At 41.2% G+C, this 19,658-nt stretch overlaps 2 pseudogenes; one reads left to right on the top strand and one right to left on the bottom strand.

Annotated features, from left to right (window-relative positions):
* Positions 1–5,387: 5,387 nt before the first annotated feature.
* LOC118583862 lies at positions 5,388–8,540 on the bottom strand (annotated as a pseudogene).
* A 5,536-nt stretch (positions 8,541–14,076) lies between these two features.
* On the top strand, positions 14,077–15,638 carry LOC118583511 (annotated as a pseudogene).
* Positions 15,639–19,658: the final 4,020 nt, after the last annotated feature.

Here is a 19,658-nt window from a genome sequence, read left to right on the forward strand (position 1 = left end):
CTTCGTAACAACCAAGGGAACTGATGTCAAAGGACAAGTTCCCTCCAGACTGGATCGACAAGAGGACATGGAGTCACACTTTACCAGGAACAGAAACGGAATGGTAGGCATCTCAAGAGTAACTAATGAATTGCTGGGTATTAATTATAAACAAGGTCAACAGATTTAAAAGAGCTGAGGTTCAGCCTCACAGGAGTGGGGTTGACCTCACGTTTTCAAGAGTTTTAGCCACAGAAGCTTAACTATGTTCTCAGGGTAGAGAACACAGGAAAACCTCCCCTCCTGTCAGGTAAGGGAAGTAAAAAGATATTTTCAAATATGGCCAGAGTATGTTGTATTCATTAGTAAACCTCTTCTCGGAGAAAAGAATTATTACTTTTTTATTATTCTAAGAAAAGAAATATTACATATTACTACAACCTCACAAATAAAGGCTTTGTCGGAATATAACCAAGCTAAGGAGGGTAAAATCTGCAGCCTGGGCCTTCATTACTTCCTATCCAAATGAAAAGTGTGGGGAAAGCAGGAACCACGGTATAGTTGTCAGCCAGAGGCCATGTCCACTGAAAACATGAGGCCACTCACAGGACTATGGGTTACTTGCTTTTCCCCACACATTCTTTAAAGCAATCTTCTCAGAACTGAAAGACTCCTACAAGGAAGGAGGAGGAAAACACATGACAATGCTCACAAAGAAAATAAATGTCATGTCTGGGAAACCTGAAACAAAGATTAGTGAGGGACCTAAGGTCGCAGGAACAGGAACTGCTGACCAGGGGAGCTGCCTAGCTGAGACTGTTGACTTGGCCTGTTGAGCAGCTGCCAAGTCCTGAATATTTTCTTTCACACATCATGTTCTCATCATTTTCACACCACATTGGGATACTTGGCTCTTCTCCTTAAACTCTTTCCTTCTAGCCCTTTGCACTTGAGAAACTTTTGCGAACACATCTTCCAACTCACTGATGTTTTCTTTGTGGTGAGACTACTGATAAGCCCACTTGTGAAACTCTTCACTTGTAGGGTTTTGATTTCTAGCATTTCCTTTTGATATCTTCTTAGAATTTGTTTCTCTCTACTTGCAGCATCCATCATTATTATGATTTTATCTACCGTTTCATTAAAATCTACTATGATTTACAATATTTAAGATATTGTTTTTGTCTCTCAAAGGTGTATACATTGAAACATATTCCTAGTGTGGTCATGTCAAGGAGGAGAGACATTTCAGAAAGTGATGTTGGCTTCTCTGGACTACTTTTGGAATTCCATTTGGGAAAGAGAAAAGTGTCTACAGCATGATAGTTGGGTTTGAGGAGTGCCCACAGAGGGGTCAATGTTGATCCTGAAGAATTAATCTCTCATGAGAGTGAGTTGCTATGGAAGAGAACCCAATTCTCTGGCGTTGTGTCTGGCCATAATGTCTTTTCTACTGTGATCATACAATGGTGGGGTTTTCATCACAACACTCTCACCATAGGCCAATTCATGTGACACTTCTCTCTTTAATTTTGAATCAGTTAAACTGAGAGGTATAATTACCACTTGGTGTGATTTACACAGACTTGCCTTGTCTGTCATAACTAGAGAAGAGAAGAGACCCAGATAGTTCTTACCACATCAATCATAGTTATTTTAAATTCCCAACCTGGGAATACACAAAGCATAACTTTATATTTTTTCTTTTCTATACTATATACATAAAAAGGAATTTTGTTGCATTATTTGTATGTACTGTTTTCATTGACTTCTAACCCAAACTGATGTCTGGTTATCTTTGTGGCTGCTTTGACCTGTGGACTGCTTTCATTATTTTAAAATATCTTATAGTATTCCATATATTTTATTTTCCTTAATTTAGAATTTAATGCCATTACATCAGTGAAGATGCTGTGTATCTTTTTTAATATTTCTAAGTTCACCAAATATGATTTCTAGCATATGTGATCTGTTCTACTTCTCTGCAAATAAGTTCATCAAAGATTTTCTTCTCTTCATTGCACATTTTTATTTTCAATGTTTTTATTCTCAAAGAAAATGGAAATTTGTCTTTCATAATATCTCTCTAATGAAATTTTCTGTATCTCTAGTAAGAACAACAATGATCTCCCAAAGACATCTTGCCTTACTTCCCAGAACCTGTGAATGGCATAACAACACTTGCCACTTCTGACTGTTTCCTGTGACTTTCCTCTTATTTCTTTGCATGTCTTGATTTTATTCTTTGATGCTGGGCATTGAACGGACCAATAACCCAGTTAACAACACTTGATGCTAGAGAAACACACACACACAAAGTGGACTGAGTTGCAGTTATTTCTGTCATTGATTCAAATGACACTGCAGGTTTGGACTTGTTTGAAGACAGCATCAAGACACTACTTAGCAGCATTGGAGGTCTGAGTGCTTGGATGCTTTGTCTGGGTTTACTTTACTCATCACCTTCAGATAGTCCCTAAGAACTGCATTTAACAGGAGATATTTACCAACTCTTGGGCCAACGTAATATAAGAATATTCCTTATGTTCTAAGAGACTGGAATTTTTGCTGGACCTAACAAAGTTAAACAATAGATTTTTAGGTCACTTAAGACTTAACACTGTTATCCTACAGTGTATTTAGCCTGTCTATTTAACTTGCCTTTAAATACCACTGTAATAACCAACCCTACTTGTCTTGGATTTCCCACGTAATCAATTTTTACAGCCTAAGTTAATGCATAGATGTAAGTTACATACTTAAGTCATGTACTCTTCAAAGTCCCTGACAAAAAGGTAATGGATATGTTTGTGTTTGTTATGATAACCCTTTGGTGAAAACAGCAACTAAAAGTTGGAAGCAACCTGATAAAATGAAAAATCCACCATAAATGTTGAATTGATATATGGATACTTCTTGAGAAACAATGGCATTTGTAATATTGTTTGTTATCTGGGTCAGCTGAGGTCAATTGGAAGCAGTGACTAATCCCTTGTAAAATCCAATTAAATATATCTAAGAAGTAAACCATTCCTTCCCTCGTGTGATGCTTTATGTGCTGTTCTGTAAACACAAAGCAAAGCCCTTTTGTTAGGGACAGGCACTCAGACACAGACAGGGTCACAAGACAGTGTTCAGGCAAACAGATTTAGATTCATACAATAGACAGACAGAGGACAGAAGACACATAGAGAGAAAAACTAAAGAATTCAAATTTTGGCTCACTCTTGGTCAAGTGACACCAAGGGAGAGTACTTTATTGATTTCTGTCTCTAATACTACACTGATGCATTATTGGAGTTCAGATTATTATTAATGCATCCAAAATGACTACAATCCCTAACACTGTTCAGTAAAACAGGTCTTTCAATACATGCTTATTGAGGTCTTTCTATGCAGCTGTGGTTTCAAGATGATTAGAACATTAACTCCCTCAACTTGTTTGGAAGTAATGGGTCTTTTATAATGTAATCTTAGAAGTATTAAGAGAGATAAATTCAGGGTAGAGTGTTTTGAAACATAAGCTATGGCAAAAAAAAAAAACCCCACAAAACCCAAAAATCAAAAACAAACAAACAAAACAAAACAAAAAAAACAGACTTGCCAGTAACCTAGGAGAAGCCTTTTTAGTGGAGCAAAGATAAACTATACTAATTGAGAGAGAGAGAGAGAGACAGAGACAGAAAGAGAGAGAGGGAGAGAGAAGGAGGAGGAGGAAGAAGAGGAGGAGGAGAAGGAGGAAGAGGAAGAGAGAGGAAGGAATTTATCCTCAGAAGTGGGAGCTATGAATTCCAAGAAGCAAAATAGAACACAGCAAGTCCTGGAGACTACAATGATTGTATTCTATGTAGGATAAAGCATAAACTATAAAACAATATATATGTGCATATATTTGACACATGCATAGCATATAGATATTTGTGTGCTTTTTTATTTTTTATTTTTTGGTTTTTCAAGACAGGGTTTCTCTGTGTAGCTTTGTGCCTTTCCTGGAACTTTCTTGGTAGCCCAGGCTGGCCTCGAACTCACAGAGATCCGCCTGGCTCTACCTCCCGAGTGCTGGGATTAAAGACATGTGCTACCACCACCCGGCTTGTGTGAAATTTTTAAGAAGGTATATTCTATAAGAAATTATTTTGAAATATGTAAAAAAACAAATCAATGACATTAAGACATATCCGCAAGCCCACTGAGCAGTGGTCATGAGTTTTGCAAGTAATGATCTTATTAAACATTGTGAAATTATCAGAATCCTGTGGTCTGTTTGTGTGACTACAGACAGATTTACTAAATTACTCTTACAGCTATTGGTGAAATTATTAAGGCCACTCCACGTAGTTAAAAGGGAGGTTTATTTTGTAGGGTAACTTACAAATGAAGGGGTAGGTTGCAGGGTCTGGCAAAGGTATAACACAGTCCGGTGGTGTTCTCTGGAGAACTCTGCTTGGTCTACCTCCTGCGTCCCCGAACCAAGAGAGCGACCTCCTCTTGATCCTTGGTCTTCCGCTCCCTCCTCTGCCCCGCCTTGTGGGCGTGATCATTACTGAAGCCTCAATGGGGGTTGGAACTTCCAGGCCAATGCTGGGATGGCTATCCACTACATACAGCAGCCTCATCCAAAATCATTTCTAGTTCTAAGGTTAATATTGTCAAATACTGAATCTCCAACCTGAAGTTACATTACCTATGAAGGCGACAGGCAGCAAGCAAATAGGAAATGTGAAGATCTCACAGCCCTCATGTTTCATCACATTGTTTTTTCAAGAATCATAAAGTTTACTGTTTTCTTTCCCATCATTTGGCACATATCCAAGGCACATTAGAAAATTAGAAATCATAAATTACTTTGTAGAAAAATAATCAGCCCCTCCCTTCTATACATCTGCAAATATCTCCAAGAATGTGCACAAAATCATGTCCTCTTTACAAAGTCCTTTGAAAATGGACTCAGGATGAACCCATGTTTGCAACTTTAGGATCAGGAACATAAAAAAATAATGGAATCTATAGAAAGTTATAAAAAGGAACCAATAGCAACGGATTCTAACTTAAACTCTGACCTGGCTTAGAGTGCTGTAACTTGTGAATTTGAATCAAAAGACTTCAGAAGTGCCAAAGCTGCTCTCCAGTAGCCATCGCAGAAATGGCTACATGTGCACACGTGCAGTGACCCAAGTGTCTGTTGTTAGGTAAGTGAGGGCCAACTTTCCCCATAGGTGTGGTATAGAACAAGGCAAAATGGTAGATCCTTTTCACTGGGATGGACATCAAAATGGCATTCAGGCACTTTCCAGTTCAAGTGTTTCCAGGTTCCATTTCTTCATCCCAACAGGCTGCTTCTCTTCCTGGCATCCAGTTCCACAGGACTGACATTGCTTCTCTGACTTCTCCCGGACATGGGGATCCTTCTAGCATAGGGTTTGCCCACTTATCCACACCACAGACACCCAGCACCTTCCAGCCAAAGGAGGCCTCTCTGGGGGCCCCTTGTTTGCTTCCTCAGAAGCCTGACATCTGCTCCGGTCTGATGGGTCCTTCTGAATTCCCGAGACACTCTGCTTCTCTGACTCCTGAGAACCTCCAGTAAGATCAGGCACACTTCCGTCCCTTCCCAAAGTTTCCCTTGAGGTTCTTTCCTGGAACTGCTTCCCAGGGTGAACGAGGCAAAACTGTCTCCTAAAAGGTTCTTCTGGAAGGTCATACATTTTGGGATCCCATTTTTTCCTGATCTGGACGGTCACACACTCCTTATGGTCTGTCTCAGCGACACTGTCTAAGGATGCAACACAACTTGGCACTACTTGCAGCAACTCCATTATTTTTGAGTCCTGTTGTGCGCAGTCCACGGCCGTGTACTGCCTCTTGTTCAGGATGTCAACAGATGCTCCGTGGAACAGAAGCAGCTCCACCACCAATACATGCCTTCCCATCACAGCCTCGTGCAGGGCTGTGTTGCCTTTGTTGTTGGAAGCATTGATGGAGGCCCCATGCTGTAGCAACAGTGCAGCAACTTCATGATGACCACTAGAGCAGGCGTAAATGATGGGCGTGTTCCCGCCAATGTCCTTTTTATTAGGTTTTGCATTGGCATCTAACAGACATTTCACCACCTGAAAGTGACCCTGCCGGCAGGCCAGGTGGAGCGGCACAGCTTGGCTTGTATTTCTGGCACTTGAGTAGGTACCATGCTTCAGCAAGAGGGGGACAAGCCTGTCCGGCCATGCAAGGCAGCCATATGCAGGGGAGAGGAGATGTCCTGGTTGGTCACATTCACACCAAGCCCACTGGCAGAAATCCTTGCCAGTTTCTTCTGGGCTGGAACACACTTGGGGCACTGGCATAAGGGGTGACAGAATTCTAGATCCACCATGCTGATGGCCTCATCCACATCATCTAGGTCATCCTTCGTCCACTCCAAAAGGTAATGAAGCATTTCAAGAACTCCATCAGCAACTGCTCTTAGAAGCTTTTCTACCTCTCCATAGTCCCTTTTCACCTCTTCTTGCCTGAAGCTCGCCATGATGTAGCAAAAGCTGGAGGCAGAGGAGCCCTGGCTGATGGAATCCACCAAGCGTGGTGGGGACTGCACAGGGACTTCAGCAAGCCGTGGCCTCCTTTCCAAGGATAGACAATGAGCTTCCATGATAGACAGAATCTTGGAGTTCAATGCACACTTGAGTGGTGTTTCCTTCATTCTGTTCGGGGGCTCCATTCTGCAGCAGCGTCTCTATGATGCCCGGGTAATCCCAGTGTGCAGCAACGTGCAGGGCTGTGTCTCCTTTCTCATTTCCAATATCCAGTCTGCAGGCCTGGACATCATAGTAGACCAGAGCCCTCACACAGTCCTCAGTCCGTAGGTGCAGGCCAGGTGCAGTGGGTGTTACCGTTGTTGTCCTGCACCTCGGTGCTGGCCTTGTAGTGCTGCAGCAGTAGCATCACACTTTGGAAGCCTTTCTGACATGGCAGATGGAGGGGAGTGGAGCCATGACAGTCGGTGGCGTTCACTATGGCACCTCTGGAGACCAGGAAGTCAATGAGGGACGCCTGACCACAGAGGGCAGCCACCTGGAGGGGGTCTGACCCCTGTCATCTCTGGAGAAAGGAGTGACAACTGATGGGTCATTCAACCTCCCAGAGATGAGCTTCTCACAGTCCTCGCAGGAACAATGTGGGTGGCACATCTTTTGCATGGCATCTTTGTCCTGGTCATCTTGGCTTAGAAGTCTTTCCACTTCTTTTTGATTACCAGATGCAATGTGCTTAAACAGGCAGTCAATGGGTGTTGACGTCATCTGGGACAGTAAGTTCATCCTCTGCTTGAGAAATAGTCTGTCACCAAATACCTCGGCATCAGGCGGCTTTGTAGAGAGACTTCCTTGCTGGATGTATTAAATTGCAGCCTCAACTGAGGTCAGGCAGTAGCCCAGCTGCTCATCTTTGGCCGAGCTGCTAAATCTGAAGTTTTTGTTGTATCTCAAATTTGCCACCCAGTTAGGGATCTCTGTTTTCACAAGCAGATACAACAGGACAGAGAGAAAATCATTGGCACACATGGTCTCCACATTCATTCTTTGGCTGGGAGACTGTGTCATGAGCTGCACCACCTTCTGCAGGCACAGCAGCTTCTGCTGTGGGGATGTGCACTTGTTCAGCTGGCCCAGCTCTCTCTTTCCTCCAGGGATGTTGAAGCTGAACTCAGGTTTCACACCAATGTTTTTCTGCTGAAGATCTTGAAGGCTTCTTGTGATTTTGTTAAAGGCAGCATCCTCACTCGCCTCCATGGTCCCCACACACTTAAAGACCAGGTTGTAAATATCATGGTGGATGTACATCTCTACTGCCTGCTTCCTCAGGTTCATCTGGGCTTCCTGCTTTGCAAGAACCTTCAGGTGAGAGTCTCTGAGAAGATGCTGGAGGCATTTGGTGTAGAGAGCATTTACAGAGTCTATGTGGTGATGGAGACTCTTTCTTTCACACTCTCTGAATGCCCGTTGGAAAGAGGCAATGTTCTTGTCAAATCTCTCTGAGTGTCTTCCCAAAAATTCTCTTACATCTTCAATGGTTTTCCAGGAAAAATGATCTGAGGGTGCTGAAGATTCTTCTGAAGTCTTTCTCTTCTCCAAAGGATGCACAAAGCAGAGAATGCTGAAGCTCTCTTCTTTTTCATTGTAGAAAGTCCCTTCAAAGAGGATGGGCACAGAGAGAAGACAAGCAAAACCAACTCCTAGCTTAATCCTGTTTCCTTCAATGAGGACATCCTTTAATCCCAGCACTTGGGAGGCATAGGCAGGCAGATGTCTATAAGTTCAAGGCCCTTCTGATATACAGAGTGAGTTCCAAGCCAGCCATGGCTACAAAATGAGATCCTTTCCATCTAAGGTCTGAAAGTGTCCTTTGGTGGGCACCAAAATGTAGGACTCGAACTGGTAAGAGGACTGAATGCTGCTGGGCAGGCTTCCTCTACAGGGCACCAAGACAATGCCATGGATCTGGGCCACCTTGCTGTACAAGTCAGGCTGCCACTTCTGAAGGGCCAGGTAGAAAGATATAGAGAGAGCCATATGGACTTCAGGGGGGTCCAAGTGAGCTTCTTAAGAGGCTACATAGTTTCACCTCTGAGCTATGACAGCACCTCCCAGATTCTGGGCTGGGATTTCAGTGCCCACCACCTGGGTGCGGCCTTCATCACATTTTAATGGCATTTTCCACACCCTACCATCCTATCTGAAGGGCCTCAGTTTCTCACACAAAGAGCCTTTCACAAATCTAGAATCTTTGTTTGTTTGTTTAATTGCACATCCATTTTTTCAGGGTCATGTGTTACATGTTTTTTCATTGATACAGTCCTATTCAATGGATACTTCTAAAATAATGTATTACTGTCAAAGAAGGCACAACTATTTCATAGGTACATTTAGCTGAGCTCAGTTAAAATGTGTGTCTACTAGGAGGTCCTATGTTCAGACAAGGTGACAATGAGTTTTAGCCATCACAACCACGCAAACTAAACTCACATAAAAAAAAAAAAAACCTTACTATAGTTTTTATACCCACCCACCAAAAAGACACCCTGATGGGTGTGAGAACAGTAATTGAAATTGTATTTATTACCAGCCATAGGAGTCATGGAACTTTTCAGTATTTCCAAATTTTGTATATTAAACTTCATTTATATCATAGGTAACTACATTAAAATATTGGTTATCCTTTCTTTCTCTGTATCCATATGGCCCACCTACTTGCAAGTGACAGAAAAATCATCTAGAAACAAAAGGACCTTTGTTGCTTACCTATGCCTTCAGGTCCTAAGCATGTTTGAGGTAGCTGTGTAACAATGCTGTTTTACTGCCTATTTGGGTTGCTATAATAAAGGACTGCAGTGTTTCAGGTTTAAATTGAGGTGTTTGGTCCATTTGTTTCTATTGTTGTACAGAGTGATGGGTATGAATCTAACCTTATTCTTCTGCATCTAACATCCAATTTCCTCAGCATCATTTGTTGAAGGTATCTTTTCTCCAGTGAGTGTTTTTTAGCACTTCCTCAAATATCACACGGCTGTAGTTATGAGTGCTCATGTTTGCGTCTCCTGGCGTAGTCCATCGTCTCCCAGGGCCTGGCTTACCTCACTCAATATCATCTTTTCTAGATCCTGTGGCTAGTAATAAATACAAATTTAATTATAGTCCTCCTAGTTTTTTCCCAAAGTCCTCACCACCAAATGCCATTATTTTGAGATTATGGTTTCAACACATGGATTTCAAGGGGCAGAACTGTTGCCCCCCACAGTCCACTTGGCGTCCCCTTGGCTTCGTCATGGCTACAGAGTACATCTGCTGCTCAAAGCCTCATATCTCTACAGAATCTAAAGCCAGAAAAAAACAGTCTGTAAGAACCTCGAGTCTTCTTTTTATTGCTGAGAAGGAAAACATCCTAAAACTTGCATCCATCATTTGTTGGCCAAAACTGAGTAATAGTCCCATGAACCTATTGAAGTCAGCTAAGACAACCACTCTCTAATTGTGTAGAACGTGTACTGTTTCCTTGGGAAGCAATATCTTCCAGCCAATATGCTGAGAGTCTAGGACTAAAAGTAAGTTAGAGGTTACTGGTGAATTCCAATAGGTTTAAATGGTTCTTATCCTCACTTTAGAGACGGGAACCAAAACTCAGTAATTATTATACTGAAATACCATGATGACGGTTTAAAAAAAAAAAAAAGATACTTTGCAAACATTGAGTAAAACACATCCTAGTCAACTGATGAGATGGCAAACCAAATCACTAAGAATGATTCGGTTTTGGAGTCTGATGAGTTAAAACCTGTTAACTAAATCTCACCCTTTCCAGATAATACTTAGGTGGGAATTAACACTTACTCCTCATCTTTCTAGTTTTCATTTTATTTCGTTTTTACTCAGTTGGGCTTCTGGTACCGGCTTCCAATTTTTTACAACAATAAATAATTTTTAGTAGTGTTTATACAAACTGTCAGGAAACAATCAACATTTCCTGTCTTATGTTCTTTTCCTGCAGCTGTGACAATATCCCTTGCAAAAAGGGTTTATTTGGCTCACCATCCCAGGTGACAGTCCTTTCTGTAGTAGAACCAATGTGCAAGAACTTGAAGCAGCCAATACATTAGACCCACAATCAAGAACAGAGAGTACTGACTTAGTGCATGCATGCCAGTACCCAGCATGTTCCCTGGACTCTCAGTACAGGATTTCCTGCTTAAGAAATGGCACTTCTCACAATAGGAGAGCATTCCCACCTCAATTAATACAACCAAAATAATCCCTCATACACATGATCTGAGGTCCATTCCCAGATGATTTTATGTTTGTCAAACTGGCAATTAACACTAACCATCACATTTCATGCTAAGGGATACATCACAAATCTTGCATCTATGGCTCAGGAAACATTCAGAAGAAGGGGTCCAAAGACTCAGAACACCAGGAAGTCTGCTGTGAAACTGTCTCTCCTAGAAATGGCCACATAAATAAGATCAGAACAAATGGCACTATCAATGCGTAGATAGAGATCCTTGAGTTCTCTGAGATACTCGAGTATTGATATTATTTATATTGTTACCTTCTCTTACTACCATCTGGGTACCTCAGCATAGACCCCAGTTTTGAAAACTAATATAGATATTTTCCTATCACTCATCGTTTCTGCTAATAGTTCTACTACAAATGTGCTCTAGAATGAACGCTCCTCTCTCTTCTCTTTTGTTCTTTACTCCACTACAAGCGTACAGCAGATGGATTTAAAAACAACTACTAAACCTCAACATTTTTCTAGCAAAGAAAGTGTAATAAAAATTTTACTGTAATACTTAATCTTTTTAAAGTTCATGTCAAAACTTCTGTTTATTTTAAGTACATTGCCTATAATTTCAGAAAAGACTATTACTTGAAAAATATTTGCAGGGGTTTCATACTAAAACGTAACTATTAGTATTTTAATAAGTGTATAATTTAGACTTGATACTCTGATTTGTCACAGAGGGTTCTATTAAATGTCTTCATTTAAAAATGATATTTGTATGATATGAAAACATCATTTTGTTTAATCTTAGAAAATACTCATATCATAGTTATATGTGAAAACTAAGGTAAATATAAAGAAATTATGCTTCTGTTGGCTTGATTCATACAAGGAACTCCTTATTATAGTCATCTAAACATTGCCTTTGACTACCAGTTTACCACATATATAAGGCAATGCTCCAGAATACCAAGCATTCATATCATCATGAAAGGTTTGGAGGTAAATTCTATGCTCCAAAGCCTTCCTTTGATCACCAGATTTGAAACACAGAAGTCAAATTTGAAAGAACTTTTAGTGGCAAATATGGCATTGTTCAACTAACAATTTCTGACATATGCACATGAAGTGATTTTGACACTTAATTATTGGTGAGCTTATGATGCAATGAAGAAATTCCTATCAACACCGTAAGTGTGGCTGGAAACTCCCTCACACAATCCCTAGATGTGCAGAGAGTACCTAGTGTCTCTTCATGGCTGATCTCAGTCGTTCTCTAGAAAACCCTGTTGCTGTGTTCTGAATGTTTGTGTCACCCTCCAGACTAATGCTGGGACCTGATTCCTGATGCAGCAGAATTAAATGGTGTGGCCTTTATGGGGTGAGTTCTGTGGTTCTCCCTTCATAGATGACACTAGTGTCACACAAAAAAGGCTTGGGTAGCATGAGATATGGCCTTTTTCCTTCTGTCCTCTGCCATGTAAAGACATCTGGGAAGCAGGATCTACCAGTAACTTGGTGTTGGACTTTTCATCCTCTAGAACTGTGAAGAAAAGTGGGTCTTATCTATATATTATTCAGTTGAGTTTTTTTTTTTTCAGCACAAACATAAGGAAACTGTGAAAGTATATGGAGAACTTAGATTGAGATTATATATAAAATGTTCAGTCTCTTCTCAAGAAACATTTGGTGGAGCCTACCAAAGCCAATTAGACTAAGAGGGATGAGTTCAGGGCTTCTTATTGCCAGGACTGTCACCAAGGAATGTCTTTTTCTCAAGGAATCCTATTGACAATGCTGAGATTTTATTTAGTCTCTTATGGCAAGGTACTTATCCTTAGTGTGTTGGTACCTGCTGTGCAACAGTTTCCTCCAAGATTGAAACATTCCAGCCTGATGGGAAGCTCCTTAAGTAGGAAGACAAACAACTCAAGAGCTCAGAAAGTCCCTGAAACTGACAAGATTCACTAGACCCCTCCTTGCCAGAATAAGCAATAAAAGTTTAGAGTCCCTCTCAGATGGAAGGAAGCTGAGCAGCAAGGAAGACTCTCAGAAGAGCCCAACTCAGACCAGCTACCTGGAAGAAGCAGAAACCAGCCAGCTGCTTGAAAGAGGTTTAGATCAACTGAGTCACTTGGGAAGGACACTCTCCAGCCTGTTGAGTTGCCTGCAGGGTGTGCAAGTGTTTCCAGGTTCCCAGCTTTTGTAAGCTGTCATTCATGCGGGTGGGCTATGATGTCTTTGAGTCAGTTTTGCTCCTATAAATAATCCCTTACCCATGTAACTGTAAGCAACCCTAATAAAACTTATTAGTTCACCAAGTTGGACTTTGGTGGTATCTGTACTTTGATCTGTCCTGGGTTCTCTGTCTGGGGAGAGTATACGTGTGTGTTTCATTTCCCCATGAAAACTTTTGTCACACAACAGTACCTACTAGGTTTTATAACTGTAAAATTCTTTGTAATTCTTTGTCTTTGTAATTACTAAGCATTAGGAGCCATTTTGAAGGGCAATTTTATTTTGTTTTCTATTATTGACCATGATGGACTATTTCCTAAAAGACAAATGTACTAATTGGGACAAGCTAGATTATGCTGAGATGATCCAGGTAACCCAGCACTCTACAGAAGGGAACTGAGATGTGTATGATTAGTTTGCAACACTCTAACTCTGTCTTCCAACTCCTGGACCCACTTGGGGGTGATCAGGGCCACCACCCTCCTGAGAACGTTGATTTATGTTCTTTCAGTCACATTACAATCAGCTGTGGAACCTTGAAGGCTGTGGGTAGGGCAACCTCGGAGTCAGGCATCACTTGTGAGGCTTGCCTCCAATGAGTTAGCTGAATGGTTAAGGGTTGGTGTCTTAAGGTGAGTAGGACAATCCATCCAATTTCGAAGTTCTGGGTCTTTAGCCAGTTCCTGAGCCCTTGCAGGATCCTTCTGAGGAAGTAATCCTAGAACTCCATAGGGTTTCCCACAGTGGACCCTGGTGAACTGCCAACATTTGATTATTCAGCAATCTGTTCCGGTTGCCAGCTCAATTGGTTCCATACTCTGACTGACCCTAACGTCCCAAGTCAACTCTTGTTTATAAAGAAAATCTATTCTGAGCTCTTCATCCTGTGGAATGATAGGTTTCCGACCTTGAACCAACTTGTGGATTATACCTTACTGGAATAAGTAATTCTTCAGATATCAGGGTGACAATAGCCCAAGAATACACAGCTAGAGTCATGCAGACAGTTGCACTCATTTGGAAATAGGAAGGCTATACCATACCGGGGAGCTGGCACCCTGCAAAGGCAAACCCAGAAGTGAGTCCATGTGGCAACCTAAACAGTGTGGGATGGAGATGAAGCCTGAAGCTTCTGGACAAGGCAAAAAATGGAAATATCAGGATGAAGGTGGGACAGAGATTGAGTCTAAAGCTTTGGGACAAGGAACAAAATCAAAATGCCTGGATGAGGGGGGAATGGATTTGGAGTCTGAAGAACCCTGCAAAAACTCGGAAGAGGATACTTCAGGAACAGCAAGATCTAGAGCTTCAAAGTCAACAGCCATGCAAGGATCAGCTATGGGAACCCCAGCAAGAAAGTCTAAGACAACTAAGGCCCCTAGAGTGGACCAAAGGTTCACAGGAACAGGCTGTAGCTGGGAGAAAGTCTAGGGATGGTGGCAAGGGTCGCAAGTGGCCCTGTTGCATCATGGAGGAATATGTCAAAAACCACCAAAGGCAAATGTACCAAAGTTTGCTGCAGCATCTTCCACCCAGTGATCATATGAACTCTGACCTACACAGAGCTCACACAACTCAGTGTGATCTTTAACAATCTACTGTTGTTTCAACAAGAGAATGTCTCTCACCAGACAGAAGATTGAAGATGTGTGCAGAGAACTCTTCTGATACACAGAAGAAAGATGCAGTAAACCTTGAAGGAAGAAGTGGACACCACTTGGAGCCTGACTTGCTAGGAGCAGAGGCTCAAGCCTTCTTGCATAGTAGCAGAGCAGTAGGTCACTCCCCAACAAGATGCCAGTAGTTATAGCAGAGAAAAAGACTGATGCAGAACAAGAAAAGGGCAGAGGAATGGATGAAGTCCTTGATGTTACAGAGGACATGGAAAAAGAAATAAAAATGCACTAGTTCTAGGACCCCAGGAAGAAATCTTAACTAGTGCATTCAAGTTGCAAATTACTGGAGGAGATATCAAGACACTAGAGAATGGTCAATGACTCAATGATGAAGTCATCAATTTTTACATGATCTTCTGGTTGAAAGAAACAAAACTAAAAGCTACCCAGCTCTTCACATGTTCAGTACTTTCTTTTATTCCAAACTAAAGCATGGTGGCTACAGTTCTGTTAAATGATGGACTCAAGGAATGAAACTGTTTGAAAAAGAAATTATTTTCATGTCTACTCACCAGAAGGTACATTGGAGCCTGATAGTAATCGACCTAAGAAAAATTATATGCCTTGACTCAATGGGACAGACAGGGCAGAGTATTTGTGAGACCATCTTTGAGTATTTACAAAATGAGAGTAAAACTCAAAGGAACATTGAGCTGGACCCAGTGGAATGAAAGCGATACAGTATGACAACAAAGGAGATTCCTTGGGGTTGGGGATTTAGCTCAGTGGTAGAATGCTTGCCTAGCAAGCACAAGCCCTGGGTTCAGTCCTCAGCTTTGGAAAAAAAAGAAAGAAAAAGAAACTCTTAAAAAAGAGATTCCTCAACAACTGAATGGGAGTGACTGTGGAATTTTTACTTGTAAATATGCAGAGTACATTTCTAGAAACCAACCAATTATCTTTTCTCAGGAACACATGCCCATCTTTAGGAAGAGGATGGTGTGGGAGATCCTGCATGGTCACTTACTGTAACAGTGTCCACCTGGTTGCTATGGCACCCTGCACTTTTCCATCGATGTTTCTATATACCTCAAGCAAGATGGGTTGAAAAGATTTAAAACAGATACTGAGCTGCCTGACATGGATGAAGCCCACTCTCTTCAATGTAGTCCTGACCTGGGGAGTCCTGCCCAATGCCATCTGTAGCTGCAAGTAACAACTGCAAGCTTGGAAAGAGCAATTCAACCCACACAAGAACACATGTTCAAACAACATTGTTTTAATGTTGGGTTTAGTTTACAAATTGTTTTTATGTTGGATTTAGTTTATAAATTGTTTTAATGTTGGGTTTAGTTTATGAATAGTTTTGTCTGCTTCCCCTACCAATGATTGTTTATGTTTTCACTAACTCATTTACAAACATTGGCAACTGCCATTCTTCAATATTCTATAATTACCAGCTCTATTCCTTGTTTGAACTGTTTATTCCTGAAAGGAATGCCCATCACAACATCATTCCCTGCTTAAGATGAGGAGGGACATCAGCAGGAAGAGGCAGGAAGTGCTGACTGGCATCTCTGATGCTGGAGTTGTATCTGTGAAATTGAAGCTGGAGAATAGTACAAGAAAGGACAATGAACCGCACAGACAGATGCCATTCTAACCCATCACACTCTACCAGACTTGCATAGGATTCAGAACTGCGGCCAAGCTACTGACTGACTGCTCAGCACTGCTGAGCAAAGCACCGTGGTTATTTGAAGACACATTCTTTCCCAGAATTAAGGAGAGTTGCCTTAGTTTTGGGAAGTTGATTAGAAGTAACTATAATAGTAAATATCCATTTCTACCCCAGGTTTCATTGACTCCAAACCTCAGCTTTGCTAGGGCTATATTGAATTATTTGAAAAGTTTTATTCGATTTAAAGTGATGTGGGGTTTTTTTTGTTTGTTTTTTTACTTAATTCATTAGATTAATATTTCTGTATCCCATTCCCACTGTTTAAGTGGGGATTTAGGGTTGATATTGCTAACTATACAATAATCCATTTTACATGTGATAAATTGTATTTAACTTTTCTGTTCAATATTTTGCAGTTGTGTTTATGCAATTTTTATTTAATAAAGTTTAAAGTTGTTTAGAACATATTTTGGAAAAAAACAAAAAAAGAAACACTTTGGCAGTCCAAGAGTTTGATATACAGGCTTTTTATGTATTTATAATAATTTTATATTTTACTCCAGTTAAGAAAAAACTTCCTTATTTTTTGAAATTATAATATAATTACAACAATTCTTCCTTCCTTTACCTCCCTGTAACTACTCTCATGTGCTTCCCGGGCTCTCTCTTACATTCATGGCCTCTTTTGCTTTCATTATTGTTTTACACACACACACACACACACACACACACACACACACACACACACACACTGTAATATATGTAGTATATGTATACATATATATCCATCTCTAAATCCATAAATTCAACTTGATTGGTCTATATATCGTTACTTGTGTCTTGTGTGCACATGATCTCAGGACTGGCCACTTGGGGCTCTCCCTGGAGAAGACCATTTCTTCCACTCATAGAGCTCCCTCAGATATGTAGTTTTGAGGTAAAATTCATTTTTTTATGCCATCCCTTGACCGTGGGTTGTTTCTGGGAGTTTCTTCCTCCCTTTGAGATCTGACTGGTAGCTGAGCTGGACAGGAGCTTGTTGATCGCTAGGCACAGCATCCTTGAACTGCTCCTGATGTTCTCAGGATCCCTGAATAATATTCTTCCCACCCACTAATCTATGATGCTGACACCTGGGCCTGACTATCTTATGGCTTCATTCAGACTGTGGCTCTTTGCCTTAAGACAGCTGTTCTCAACCTGTGGGTCATGACCCTTTGTGGAGTCAAAAGACCCTTTCATGGGGATTGCATATCAGATAACCATAGTGCAATTCATAGCAGTAGCAAAATTACAGATATGAAGTAGCAACGAAAATAATTTATTTATGGTTGAGAGTTACCACAACATGAGGAACTGTATTAAAGTGTCACAGCATTAGGAAGGGTGAGAACCACTGCCTTAATATCTGATGATCTCTAACCTACAGCCTGGATCCCACCAAGCTCTCAGGATGCTATGTCTACAATGGGCAGCTTTTTATTTCCATTTATTACCACATAAGTATCCTCTGCCTTGCCATAGATCCAGGGTTTTCCCCCTCACTATTTCAAAAGCTATTTCTGATGAAGTATGAACCTCCTGAGACTCCTACTAAGTCTCTTCACATGCTATGTAATCCACAACACATGGCATCAAGGGAAATCTTGTGGGCAGCTGACTTTGAAGACCTTCTATCAGCTAAGCCCACAGCTAAATGCATGTTGGTGAGGACGTCTTGAAGCAGGTGCTTTTGGACCCTCCACTGCCTACTGGCAGGAGAGCAAGAGAGGTGAGGGTACCTTTGCTTTCTAGTTACTTCCAAAATACTTTCTACATATTTCTAAAGCAATTGCTAAGTGTTGGAGAGAAAATGAATATTCCCACTTTTCCTACTTCCTCTCACCCAGAAAACATAAGATACAGTCCTGTCTCTTTTGGGACTCTCTGGTTGCACCTTTCAAAAATTCTGATCACTGATGAATAGTTAGTTGTGAGGGCATGTCCTTAACTGAGAAAGCTTTGAAAGATTAGGTTGTGATATTTTTGCCATATGCTTGTAAGTGCATACACTGGATATTAAAGAAAACATTTACTTACTCATAGCTAAGAAAAAAGTTCAAAATTCATGGCTTTTATAGTTTCCTTCTGAATTATAACCTCAAAGAGAGTATCTCCATCACACTGAGAGAAGCTTCCAGGTCAGCCCAGGGGATCTAGCTTTGGATGTTTTAAATAAAACCCAAAGGAATTTAGACAAATACATTTTTAAAAAGAAAGTAAGCAAAAGCTCACCAAATGTATAGATGGATTTCCACAAAGCCTGGATGGTTTTTAAAATGTCATGCTCCATGGTGACAATGTCTGCTGTTACTCACTTAGGCCATTCGGGTTTTCCATGTGTGTCAATGAGCTCACTCTCAGGTTTTAGCCAAGAGTTACTGTTACTCTTGATTAAGAGTGGATTTGGTGGACTTCCATTTTGCGTTCCCTGATTCTTCCTTTCTCTAGTGCAGAACTGAGTGTCATACATGATTCAGGTTACAGAGTTTGAGCTGATGTCTCCTTCACTTACAAATGCCCATTAATACTTGGCTTCTTCTCAGTATTTCCAGACTGTAACTTGAAGCACTTTAAAGACAGAACTCAAGAACTCACTGATACAACAGGCTTTTCAATATGGATTAAGTCTTCAATGACAGGCTCTTTTTAAAAACATGTTTTAGTTGAAATAAAATTACACAACTTTTCCCCTTCCCTTTTGTACCTCCTCTGCATCTCTCAGCTACCCTCCCTCATCCCTCCAATCCTTCCCATGCCCCTTCTTATTTGATTAGCTTTTACACACACACACACACACACACACACACACACACACACACACACACGTGACTGGCTGAGTCCATTTTTGTTGGTTGTGTGTATGTGGTTTCAAGGCTGACCACTCTGCATGGACAAACAAATGAGGATCATCCTGTGAGAGGCTCATTCTCCCTTTGCCTGTGGTCGTCAGCTGATCAGTGGCCTGTGGCACTATGCCTAGGAGTGGAAGGCCTTGAGTTTCCTTCTTCTGCATTAATGTGCCCATGGACACCGCCATTGCTCCTGTCTTATTTATGCAGCATTTCTTGAAGCCTTTTGGGGCAGACCTCCTTATATTGGGGTCTTAGAGTCTTCAGCCCCTGTTCTGTGATGTTCTCTGAGCCATAGAGGAAGGAGCTATGATGTAGATGTTCTTCACTGTAGCTGGGCTCCCCACAGTCTGTTCATCTTAAACCTTTCTGAACTCCACTGTAAATGTAAGAAGTTTATACACCATTACTTGCGTACATCACAGAATTGTGCTAGGCCCTCCAGTTTGCACAAATCTTCCCTTGGGGCTGATTTCTCTT

The sequence above is a fragment of the Onychomys torridus genome, chromosome 5 (assembly GCF_903995425.1).
Source record: "Onychomys torridus chromosome 5, mOncTor1.1, whole genome shotgun sequence".
Lineage (NCBI taxonomy): Eukaryota > Metazoa > Chordata > Mammalia > Rodentia > Cricetidae > Onychomys > Onychomys torridus.